Genomic DNA, 11,638 nt, shown 5'->3' with positions numbered 1-11,638 from the left:
GTCAGAGCTAAAGGCTGGCCCAACTGTGACAAGAGCCCAAGGGAGAGGCCCCAATCTGGGGGAGAACAAACATAGTTATCTTTTCTTTCAACCACCAACATGCAAAGCTTCCAAACCAATCAACAGATTGAGGATTTCAGGAGGGGTATGGGGGAGGGACACTTCCTAAAGCTAAGGTGCTCCCTGTAATTGCGATAAAGTATATTCCTATGGCATTTGACTCAACTTCAAACTGGCACGGGTCCTTTTCACGCCGTGTCCCATCAGTCCCCATCCGGGTACACAGGCAAACCACAGAGGAGCAGCACATTCTGTGTTAGATGGAGAAGCGAGAACACCAATGACTCACTCGGGGCCCTGTTGACTCAGCTGAGGCCTCTAAACAGAGATCTCAGCCTCCCTCAGCCCCCCCCGCCCCCCCGCTATTACCTGGGCTCCCCTCACCCCCTGGCTCTGGGCTACTGTTCCGGTTGGAGGTCTGTTAAGTTTTCGGCATTCAGTCCTCTCAGTTTTGTCTAATTTGCTCAGACCCACTTGTTCATCTTAACCCAGCACTCATCAGCCTTGCTGAATGGAAAGCCTATTATTTAACATCCTGTGACAACATCAAACAAAGGTTGAACAACAGGTTAAATACTTTAAGACATCAACTGTTAATGTACAGGGCACTTTCACCAAGCACTTTCACAAACAAAATATGTTAGGTAAATATAGAACTGATTGCTTCAGAGGACCTTAAAACGAGCTGCAGTTCATGCCCGGCCTGCTTCTTTCTGCCCACATTCTTTCCCTGCACACCTCTGCAGCTATATGGCCCTAGGGGGTAAGTGCACCTCCCTCACTTATTTCAACACAAGAATCCTAAGTCAGGTAGAGACTTCTGAACTGCTTACTCACCTCTTTCTTCACTCTGTCTGGCTGGCTTTTAACTTATCACAACCTTCTGGAAATTCCCCTGTCTTGTCAGCGATCAAGTCACCAACCTTACCTTTGAAACCTATCACTTCCTGTTGGTGTTATAGTTACAGATCTGTCCATATTTTCTCTAGAAAGATGATAAGGCAAGAGTTATTGATTAATGCGCCTTTGTAAAAAAACTAAAGTGTTTAAGAAGTGCAAACAATAGCAGGAAATGTTTATAATCTATGTTAAGTGAATAAAACCAAAACATAAATATCTATTTGTTGACTGGTCCCAGTTTTGTAAAACAGATAATGAAAAGGGAAAAAATATAAATAAAATACAAAAAAGATCATCGTTACTATTATTTCTCAGTAGTAGGACTTTAATTTTTGAACTGAGGAGACAGAATTATTATTTTAGAGTTCAACAAACAAGACCAACAAATAAAACTTCTTCTACACACAAGTCACACAAGCAAAGACAAAGTTTTTAACCTAAAACTCCATTTTCTCATGTGTAAAAAGAAGATGCAAGCTTATTTCCTGGAGATGGTTTCAGGATTAAATAAAATGATATATATGATATACTTAGCCGCATACTTGGTACATAGTAGGGACCCAATAAACATGTTGATGAGAAAGATTCACACAGTCTTCTTTGCTTTTCAACAATTTCTTCTTCTCTCACTATTGTTAATTCTCAACAATGAACACATACTTCAAAAACCCAACCAGAAAATAAATGATCTTAATAATTCATTTCTCTGCCCTTCTCAAGGCGCTCTTCTGAGTCTTCTCAGGGACAGGTCAAATGTAAGTCACCTCATCTATAGCAAGTTAAAAAAAAAAAAGGAAGCCTGATGAATTAATGCTACTCTGTGTTGCCAAAAATAACTTCAAAGAGGGAAACTTACTGGCTGCTTAAAGCAGAGCTTCAGGCAGTACAGCACCAGTGAGATGAAACCTGGTGACTAACCAGGTCAGTCAACCAGTTGCCAGATCAGTGACAGTTTGCCCAGAAAAGTTGTCACTTGACAACTTTTTCATGCAACTGAGCGATTAATGTGAATGCCAATGGAACAAGATGCTGATGTCAACATGTCAGTGTATCAACCTCTCCTCAGTGGCTAAATCAGAGAAGTAAGTGCTCTGTATCACAGTGCTCAGTGAGTCTCCTCACCCTGAGAAAATAACATGGGATGATCTTAGCCATCAGCAATCAGAGATGGACAAAGTCATCTCCACAGGAAAGAGGTATACCTGTATCCAGGGCACCTGAGACATTTCACGTTATCTATCTCTAAAACTCCATACGTTCTTAGTTTTTGTTCTTCCTGATTCAACATTTCTGGCAACATACCGATCTTTTGCCAACACACCAAAAACCTACCTTGGAAGTGTTATGTCAGACCTTTGCAAAAAAGTCCTGATACCTTTATTGATTGATATCCCGTCATAAGCCGTAAAAGATATAATACAAACTACCAGGTATGGCTTGAATGTCAGTAACTCCCAAAATTCATGTGTTCAAACCTAATACCCAATTCAACAGCACTAAGAGGTGGAACCTTTGGTAAGTGACTAAGTCACGAGGACTCCAACCTCATATATGGGATTAGTGACCTTATGAAGGAAGTTCCAGTGACTCCCTTGCCCATTCCATCATGTGAGAACCCAGCAACAAAGTGCTGTCCTTGAAGCAGAGAACAAGTCCTCTCCAGACACTGAATCTGCCAGTGCCTTGACCTTGGACTTCCCAGCCTCCAAAACTCTAAGCAATACATTCAGTAGTTTATAAGTTTCGTAATCTCAGATATTTTGTAATGGCAGATGGAATAGACTAAGACTCTTAAAGTGGGCCATTTCTACAGGTAGTGAATTCATTCACTATGTAGTTTTTTGCAAGTTTAAATGTTTTAGAGTGAATTTTTCCACTTTTCAACTCTGATTCAGAGGATACCTAGTGCAAACATTGTCTACAACCTTTGTCTCAGAATATAAATGCCTTTATTACCTTCAATATGCTCCAAAAATAATGAAAAGTACCATTCATCTTAGGTTCCTTATCTTGGCTCCACTCCTAAGTAGGAGTATGATTTGGGGCACTGTTCAGCTTCTCCAAGCCTCAATTTCCTCACCAGTCATCCTGAGATGCTAATACCCATAACTCACAGGATGGTATGTGGGTTGGATAAAACGACACATGTGATGAAGCTACACAATGCCTGGCTTGTGGTACACTGTGGCTAGACATCATCTTGAGCACAAACCCCAGCCATCTTGCTCTATCCCGCAGACCTGCTTGCGTCCTCAACCCCACCCTGCATAGTCCTAGTTCAGATCTTATTGATTCAGAATGATAGGTAAGATTAATAATAGCAGCTAACACTGAGTGTTTATTCTCTACAAGGCACTGTTCTAAGCACTTTACATATAGTCTAAGAGTCAAAACACTCTTCTATAATAAGTTGGTGCTATTATAATCTTCATTATACAAACGAAGAAACTGAGCCACAGACAGGTTAAGTACCTTGTCCAAGGTAGTGACTGATCCTTGGCTCAAAAAATTCTCATGATCCCATATTACCAACAACAAGTGTTTCAAGAACTCCTCAAATACAAACCTCTAGTTTTTAAAACATATTTTAAAGTATGTAGTTATTAAAAATTCAGGAGCCAGACACAGAGGCTCACACGTTTAATCCCACTGACTTGGAAGGCGAAGGTGGGAGGATGCCTTGAAGTTAAGAGTTTGAGACCAGTCTGGGCAGCACAGTGAGACCTCATTTCTACAAAAAACATAAGAAAAATTAGCTAGACACAGTGGCAGGCACCTATAGTCCCAGATACTCAGGAAACTGAAGCAGAAGAATTGCTTGATCCCAGGAGTTCAAGACTGCAGTGAGCTATGATTGTGCCACTGTACTCCAGCCTGAGCAACAAAGACCCTGTCTCTAAAATAATAAGATTAAAAATTAAAGATCTTGGGCGGCACCTATGGCTCAAAGGAGTAGGGCACTGGTCCCATATGCTGAAGGTGGCAGGTTCAAACCCAGTCCCAGCCAAAAACTGTAAAAAAAAAAAAAAAAAAATTAAAGATCTTTACCCCCACACACAACCTTCCCCTCTCACAAAGACCTTGGCAGCCACTAGTTGAATGAAGATATAACATGAAAGAAAGACCCCTGGATCCCTGAATGACTGTATGGAGCCTATTGCCACCTATCTCCCCATACTGATTTTCCTGCCAACACACACACACAAACCTGAAAATTGAGCCGTAATAAAATTCCTCATTGTGTTGAATCACTGAGATTTATCAATAATTAGTCTATGCTAACTAATGCACAGAGCTTACATTTCACCTGGCAGAGCAAACTCTTTGCAACACAGTAGTCAGAAATATAGTCAAAAGAGAAAGAATCCTACAATAATTCACAATTTTAGTTTAGCTATTTTTATGTACTGGGTGCTTCTTTGATTTTTGATGAATCTCAAAATTTTCAGCAAATAGTTAACAGAAAAGCACTGAGATATTTGCATTTTTAATGATACTGTTGACACCATAAAGCTACAACAAACATTTGACATAGATTCCTAACAAATGACAACCCAGCTGAAAAATCCACAAACTGACTCCAAATCTGCAACTAAACAGATGAGAATTATTAAAGACTTCCTGATTTCAACATCAAAGCAAAAATGTCCTATTCTCCTTTCAAGTCTCTTTCAAATCAATTGCTACTAACGTCTCCTACTGAATCAATTACTGACCCCTACCTGTCTGTGTCCTGAGCACTTTGTTTCTACCACAGTATAACAGTGATTAATGTTTAGTTCCTTACATTTGTCTATTTTGTCTGCAGATTTACATCCTTAAGGGACAGAAGAATTTAGCACAGAGTCTTACACTTAACAGGTGCTCAATTAGTGTTGAAGTAAAAAATCATGATTATTATTATCATGAGCTGTAGTTAACTGAGAGCAAAGGCTTTTACAAACTAAAGAGAATCCAAAATCATTTTCATTACTGACTTTAAGCAGATATATTTTATTAGATTGAGGACTTATTCAACCCTGATACACCTAATTTAAATGTAAGATGACTTTTATATTTAACCCTCAAATTGTAGTTCCTATTACTGCTCTTCTTTCCCTCTGGGCCCCCCAGTCCCTTTCCAAGATTTGCCTTTTTTAGCTTAATAAGCAGAGAGCACTGTTTGCAGTGATGGGAGCATGTTGCTGTCACCATCCTGACAAAAAGATGTCATCCAGCCTTTAGTTGCCTGAAGGCTCAGCACCACTTGGCTCACGCCAGATTCACATGACAAAACAGGTGACCTCAAAATCAAGATGAAGCAAGCAATGTGGCTGCTCCTTCTTCAATCACTTTTAGAGCTAGACACCATCAACCAAACATCCAGAGATACTACCACATTAAAATATGAGCAGAAATTGTCATCCCATATTTGGGGTTTAATTTTATTTCAGGACAAAACACTGCAATTATTTTTGCTTCCACAACTTGGCCTGTCAGGTGTAAATTCTTCATACTTTTGGAAAATTCAGGATCTAACAGAAAGCATAGCATGTACAGAGTGAGTGGATGAACTGAGTTAACGAAGGATAGAGAGAAGTTACTTGCAACAGACATGACATTTAGAGAACCCATAACTGAATGAAGAGTCTGTTAACCTAAAAAATATATTTAGAGGTACTGCTCTCAAACTGATATCTATCACAGAACTGCTAACATCAAAGAAAAAAAAAAAAAAGAGGAAGTTACATGAACCTACAACCAAATTACCACAGTTTCAACTTTTCTGATAATGGACTATTAACCATATTAACAGAATAAAGAGAGTAACTGTAAGCAAAGGGCTACAGTTTTCTCTCTCAGACCAACATTCTGGCAAAGCAGGGGGAAAATAGGCAGCCCAGAAAGACCTTCCTAGGTGGACCGAAAAAGGACTAGTGACAAGAAAAAGCAAGAAAAAAGTGTAAAATATGCTCATTTATAAAATTCATCACAGTTTCTTCAGTGTCTAAAATGGTTTCTGTACATTTTCACATTTTAATTAATGTTCATTTAAACTCTTTAAAGAATGGACAGGCGATTAGAAACATGACAGAAGCCCAATTCCTTTCTTCTTCCACTTTAAAAATAACTACTATAATCTGGAATTTAAGGTGTGAATAAGGCTCAGCGCCCATAACTTGGTGGTTAGGGTGCTGGCCACGTGCACCAGGGCTGGTGGGTTCGAACCCGGTCCAGACCTGCTAAACAACAATGACAACTACAACAACAACAACAAAAATAGCCAGGCATTGTGAAGGGTGCCTGTAGCCCAAGCTACTCAGGAGGCTGAGGCAAGAGATCTCTTAAGCCCATGAGTTTGAGGTTTCTGTGAGCTGTGACGCCATAGCACCCTACTGAGAGCAACATTGTGAGACTCTGTCTCAAAAAAATAAATAAAAAATATGTGAATAGAAGGCGATTACATTTTTTTCCTTCCTTGATAAAAGAGAAGGTAAAAGGACAGAGAGAAGGCTCATGACAGGAAAGCAGAAGACTTTCCAAGGAGAGAAAGTAAGGTCTGGGTTGAATATTTTAATCCACCTGTCCAACCATACAGTAGAGTGAGCAGTGGTGCACTTCCCTTTGCTGGATGTCTCCTGTAATATGTGAACAGGGACAGGGACAAGGAAACTCTCCTACTGGAAAATAGTAAGTCCAGCTACTGGGGAAGTTTGCTAAACAGAGTGCTAAACTTGGGCCCAAGTTAGGTAGCAAGCAAGGAGAACAACGGCTTGACTGTGGCAAGTCTGCAGTCTGCATGGGTGAAACCTGGTATCTGCCACACTTCTCGTGTGAGTGTATGTAGTTATTACAAAAAATAAAAAAGCTAATAGTTCATAACTAATTAAGGCTTTTAGGCATACTAGATTTATTGCTTGCCAAAAAGGGCTTTTTTCAGGGCTTACTCAGAAGCACCAAGATTTGATGCTATCATTTCAGCAGGCTTCAAGTTAGGTTTTAGACTTCATTCAACAAAACCACAGCTAAAGACCACAGACATTGATCAGTATCCCATGGTTGGACAGAAGACAAACAACCCGTGCATTAAGTCCACATAGTCTGAAATGTTGTCTTGGTGCTGGTAATGATTTTTACAAAAACTACCTTACTTTCAACTCAAGTATACAAAATGATTAGTGAAGGCATGCAGTCTCTGGCCATGTTCTTACTATACGTGGTCTTATTTACCCATAAGAGAAATAAACTCATGATTTCTTTAGCATGGTATGCTAGTACTAATCAGTGCTTCCTTAATTCCACCATCCCTAGGCCAGCCACCTTCACAATTTTTGCCATAGTGGTATAGCCCCTCTAGTCTTTATTATTTGCCTCATTCTTTTAAACTGACTTCTTAAATAAGAATTATTTTTAAAGGAAGCAAATTGTTTTAAATCACTAACATGAATTCAAAGCTATTATCACTAGATCAAAAAGAGAAATATAACATCTATATAATACAGTGTTCTCAAATTTTACAGAAGCAATCCAAAAAGGATAAAATTGAGGGGGGGGGATTTTTCACCCTAAATCAATATTAAAACCGATGTTTTGCAATACATGTACTACTTACAATCGTCTCTAGCAGTGCTGATGGTGTATGCCTTATGCTTTGGGGAAAACTGAACTAAATAGATAATGACAGAGTACTGTGATGCAAGTCAAATTATAGCATAGACTATAAAATCCAAATTACTAACCCTTGGGGCAGGATTCACAATGCATTAAGAAAGTCTGCCCTAGATTCTTGGATAGTGAGATCCTACTATGGGGTAATACCTCCTCTCACATAATCAGAGGTAATCTTCCTCTAACAGATGTAATGTCCAGGCACTGAAGAATATGCATTTCACCACATAAAACTGCTTAAGAACTTATTTCTAAGCCCAAATGCTTTTTGTAGAAAAATCTTAGCAGCTTAATTGAAGCAATTTTGTTACTCCAATGCACATTTAACCTATGCTGAGTGAAAACTCCTAGTTCCTCTTTTCCCCACATATATTTTAACCAATTGCCTGTTCAAAAAGAAAGAATAACCCAACAACTTATGACATAAGAAGTGTGTCACTCTCAAATCTCCTTGGGCTTGCAAAGAAAGCAAAACCTTGTCCCACTCACTTTCAACACGAGGCCTGTCAGTGTCAAAAGGGGCCTGTCCACAGCCGATCAAGTGCCAGTGGCAGAGCCATGGCTCTGACCCAGGGTCCCCTCTGCCAAGCCCATCCATTCTGGAGATGAAACCACGAGTACTGTGCTCCTGCCAAACCTCTCTACTTGTACCTCAGAAGATATCCTCACAACCTAGATAATCCATAAGTGCAGCCGTCTCTCTCCCAAAACTCACTCTTCTCTTTGCTAACACAGCATACAATCCCTTGACTTTGTGCCTGAAATACCAGAAAACAAATCCACAAAACTTAGTATTTCAGTCTTGGCAGTTCTTGCTGGGCAAGAAGATAAGCCTGTAAAAACTTCTCTCCTCATTTAACAACTTTGTTGGAGAGAAACACAAAACATATCCTTTTTTCCTCACTTGAACAGGGAAACATCAGGAAAGGTCTAATTTTGCTCCTAGAATTAAAGTAACCTTGGGCTGTCAGCTTTAGCATCCTACTGTCTAACCAGGAATAGCCTGAAGATCTCTCTCCTTCCACATGAAATTGCTGCAGGAAAGCTAGCAGGAGGCTGTGGGTGGTGACATCTAAATCCTGCTTCTCGGTGTGTGGTCAGTAGACTGGCAGGGCTGGCAACCCCTTGGGGAAGCTTAGCAATGCAGACTCTCAAGACACACTCCAGACCAACTGCCACGGAATCTGAATTTTAACAAAATCCTTGCATGTTCAAGCATTAACCAGACAGACTTGAGTGACCTAGTACCAAACACCCTACCCTTCCTCCTCCAAGGTTAAAGCAATGAGTTTTGGAAAATCAAGAACTGAGGAAGCCAGCGAAGTTCCTATCCTGACAGTGGCCATCCCAGCTTATAACCCTGCTACAACCCAAAGGGTTGGGCAGGGACCCAAAGGAACAGCCACTGATCAGAGTGGGCAACCTCAAAGACCAGAGGCCCAGACAGGCCTCCCGGCACCAGCCCTGCACCTCCACAAAGGCGGGTCCTCACACTGCCTCTCCAGCTGCAGGCTCTGTGACTTCTATTTACCTCAGCTGCCTAGGAAATTCACATTAGTGGGATTTTATCTGCCAAAAAAATGAGAGAGGAAGCACAGTGAAATCTGCCTGGCCTGGAAATGGCCCAAACCTCCGCTCCTGTTGGTTATAGTAAACAGTGACCTTCTTCTGCTCTTGTCATCTATGTAGTTGTTGTGTGTTTTTTTAAAACAACATCAAAGAGAGCCCTGAAGCCACTACCCTCCACTGTGTCTTCCCCGCCATTCCTCCCCACCCAACACACTCCTTCTGCTACTGAGCCAGAGACAGGCTCCACCAATAGGGGACGGGGATGGTTTACTGCTCGTCTTTCATTTCTTAAACAGCCGGCTAAGAGGGTAAAGATCTACAGGATGCTTCACAAAACCTGCAGAAGGGAAGGCTGAAAAGGAGGAAAGAGAAAGAAGAGCAGGGTAGGTATTGCCAGGAGCCGAGACATTTTTGTATCCTAACACTGACTTCAGTGAAAACTTCTTTTACCAACATGCTGAAAAGTAAAAACAGACACACGGGAAGAGGGATGGGGCCCTTCTAGCTGTGAATGTTTAAAAAGAGACAGCTTGTGTAGGAACTCATAGAACCAGCCAGTGACCACACTTACTTTCCCCAGAGCATCCCGTTCGAGTTACTAAGAGGACTGAGGACTCTCAAGCTCTGTTTTCCCTTTTTCCAAATAGCTGAAGCCAATACTGCTTTCCCAAGTATTAGTATTTCCGGACCTCTGCTTATTTTACCTTTCTAATGCCAGTTCCAAAATTGCCATTTTATTTCTGCATATTTTGTGATTTCATTGACCATTTTACAAAGTCACTGCCTCCTTGCACAGTTAACAGATACTCATTCTTTATAACTGAGATAAACACTAAGACAAGCTAGCCATTTCAATCATGTATGAAAACACCTCCTGTAGAGAACCACTGTAGAGGTAATTCTGGCCAGGCCAGGCCCCACACTCGGTGTAAGGGAAGTAGTTTATCTGCAACTTATGTGCAGAGGGTTTAGGCCATGCTTTGTACTGCCTACCACCACCTCCTGGGTGGTCAGTGACCTGAAGCCTACATCTTAATAAGACGTAATAGTTGGCATGAAAAGACAAGCTGGGCCAACCATTCCTCACTTAGAAATTTGTCAGTGGAGGCCAGGCACAGCTCATGCTGATAATCCTTGCACTCTGGGAGGCTGAGGTGGGCAGATCAGTTGAAGGCAGGAGTTTGAGACCAGCCTGAGCAAAAGCCAGACTCCATCTCTACTAAAAATAGAAAAATTAGCTGTGCAAGGTGGCAGGCACCTATAGTCGCAGCTACTGAGGAGGCTGCCGCAGAAGTATTGCTTGAGTCAAAGAGTTTGAGGTTGCTCTGAGATAAGTGGAGCCCACTGCACTCTAGCCTGGGTGATAGAGTACGATGAAGGAAAGAAGGGGAAGGAAGGGAGGGAGGGGAAGGAAGGAAGGAAGGGGGAGGGAGGAAGGAGGAAGGAAGGGAAAAGATGGGAAAGGAAGGGAAGAAGGGAGGAAGGGAGGAAGAAAGAAAAAAGAAAAGAAAAGAGACAGGAAATTTGTCACTGGCAGGATAATGCTATGGCTGGGGTAAAAGTCAAAAATGTGCATACAGAGAAGCCACCATAAACCAGTTCTAAGAACACGGGTCAGTAAGGAGGGAAGAATGGAGCACTCACAAACAGAAGACGCCACGAAACCCCCAAGCCGGTGTCAAACACAAGCCTGGTGCCAATGCTTTCAAATGTCAGTTCTGCTCCCAGCTTTCAAACCCACTTTACCTAAACAGATCTGGGTTCCCCATAACCAAAGACAACACTCTAAAACAAGCAAAAAAAAAAAGTACCTTCACTTTTTCCAGTACCTTCAAGGTTAAGAAATAATTTTCTTGAAAAATAAAGGTAGACAACTATATCAAGAACATAATACGGATCGGCCAAAAGACAGTTTCTGATTTATGGGATGTGCTAGATGACAGCAATTTAAAAGCTGTTAAAAGTTGAGAAGGAAGAGGGAATCACTTTTTTTGACCATGTTTTCAGTCAAGTACAGCTTATTGCTGCTGTGTTGCAACAATGATCCACAAAAGAATATTCTGTCTAGGACCTGGGGTTTCAGTGAAGCTGTCAGGCTGAATATACTGACCTAAAGTTTATTGAGAAGAAACTTACAGATGTTTGTAGGAAGCAAGAGCAAAACATAAAACAGGTATGTAATAGAGAGAAATAAAAGAATTATCCTATCAATAATCCAGAATATATTTGGGCCTATCCTAGGGAAATTCTGCCGAGTCTTTAAAGGAACTGAATTTTATCACTAGACAGGACTAAAGTGGGAACTGTCACTTTAACCTAATAAATTAAATATGCTATAAAAAGTAACAGTACCAACACACTCAGGGAGAGTTGTAAGAGGTATAAAACTCAAGGTTAAGCCAAGCTGTCTGAAAGTGAAAGGTATTTGGATGTCCTATAAGGATACCAACAAGATACCCTA

General features: G+C 41.0%; 1 protein-coding gene across 1 annotated transcript in view; it reads right to left on the bottom strand.

Moving 5' to 3' along the window:
- Nucleotides 1-11,638, bottom strand: part of LRRC1 (leucine rich repeat containing 1) — a 129,725-nt gene that overhangs the window by 69,135 nt on the left and 48,952 nt on the right. The window lies entirely within an intron of this gene.

The sequence above is a fragment of the Otolemur garnettii genome, unplaced genomic scaffold (genome assembly GCF_000181295.1).
Source record: "Otolemur garnettii isolate 467f Iridium unplaced genomic scaffold, OtoGar3 scaffold00035, whole genome shotgun sequence".
NCBI classification, from domain to species: domain Eukaryota; kingdom Metazoa; phylum Chordata; class Mammalia; order Primates; family Galagidae; genus Otolemur; species Otolemur garnettii.
Note: the sequence above shows the minus strand (reverse complement) of the source record. Positions and strands in the feature narration are given on the sequence as shown.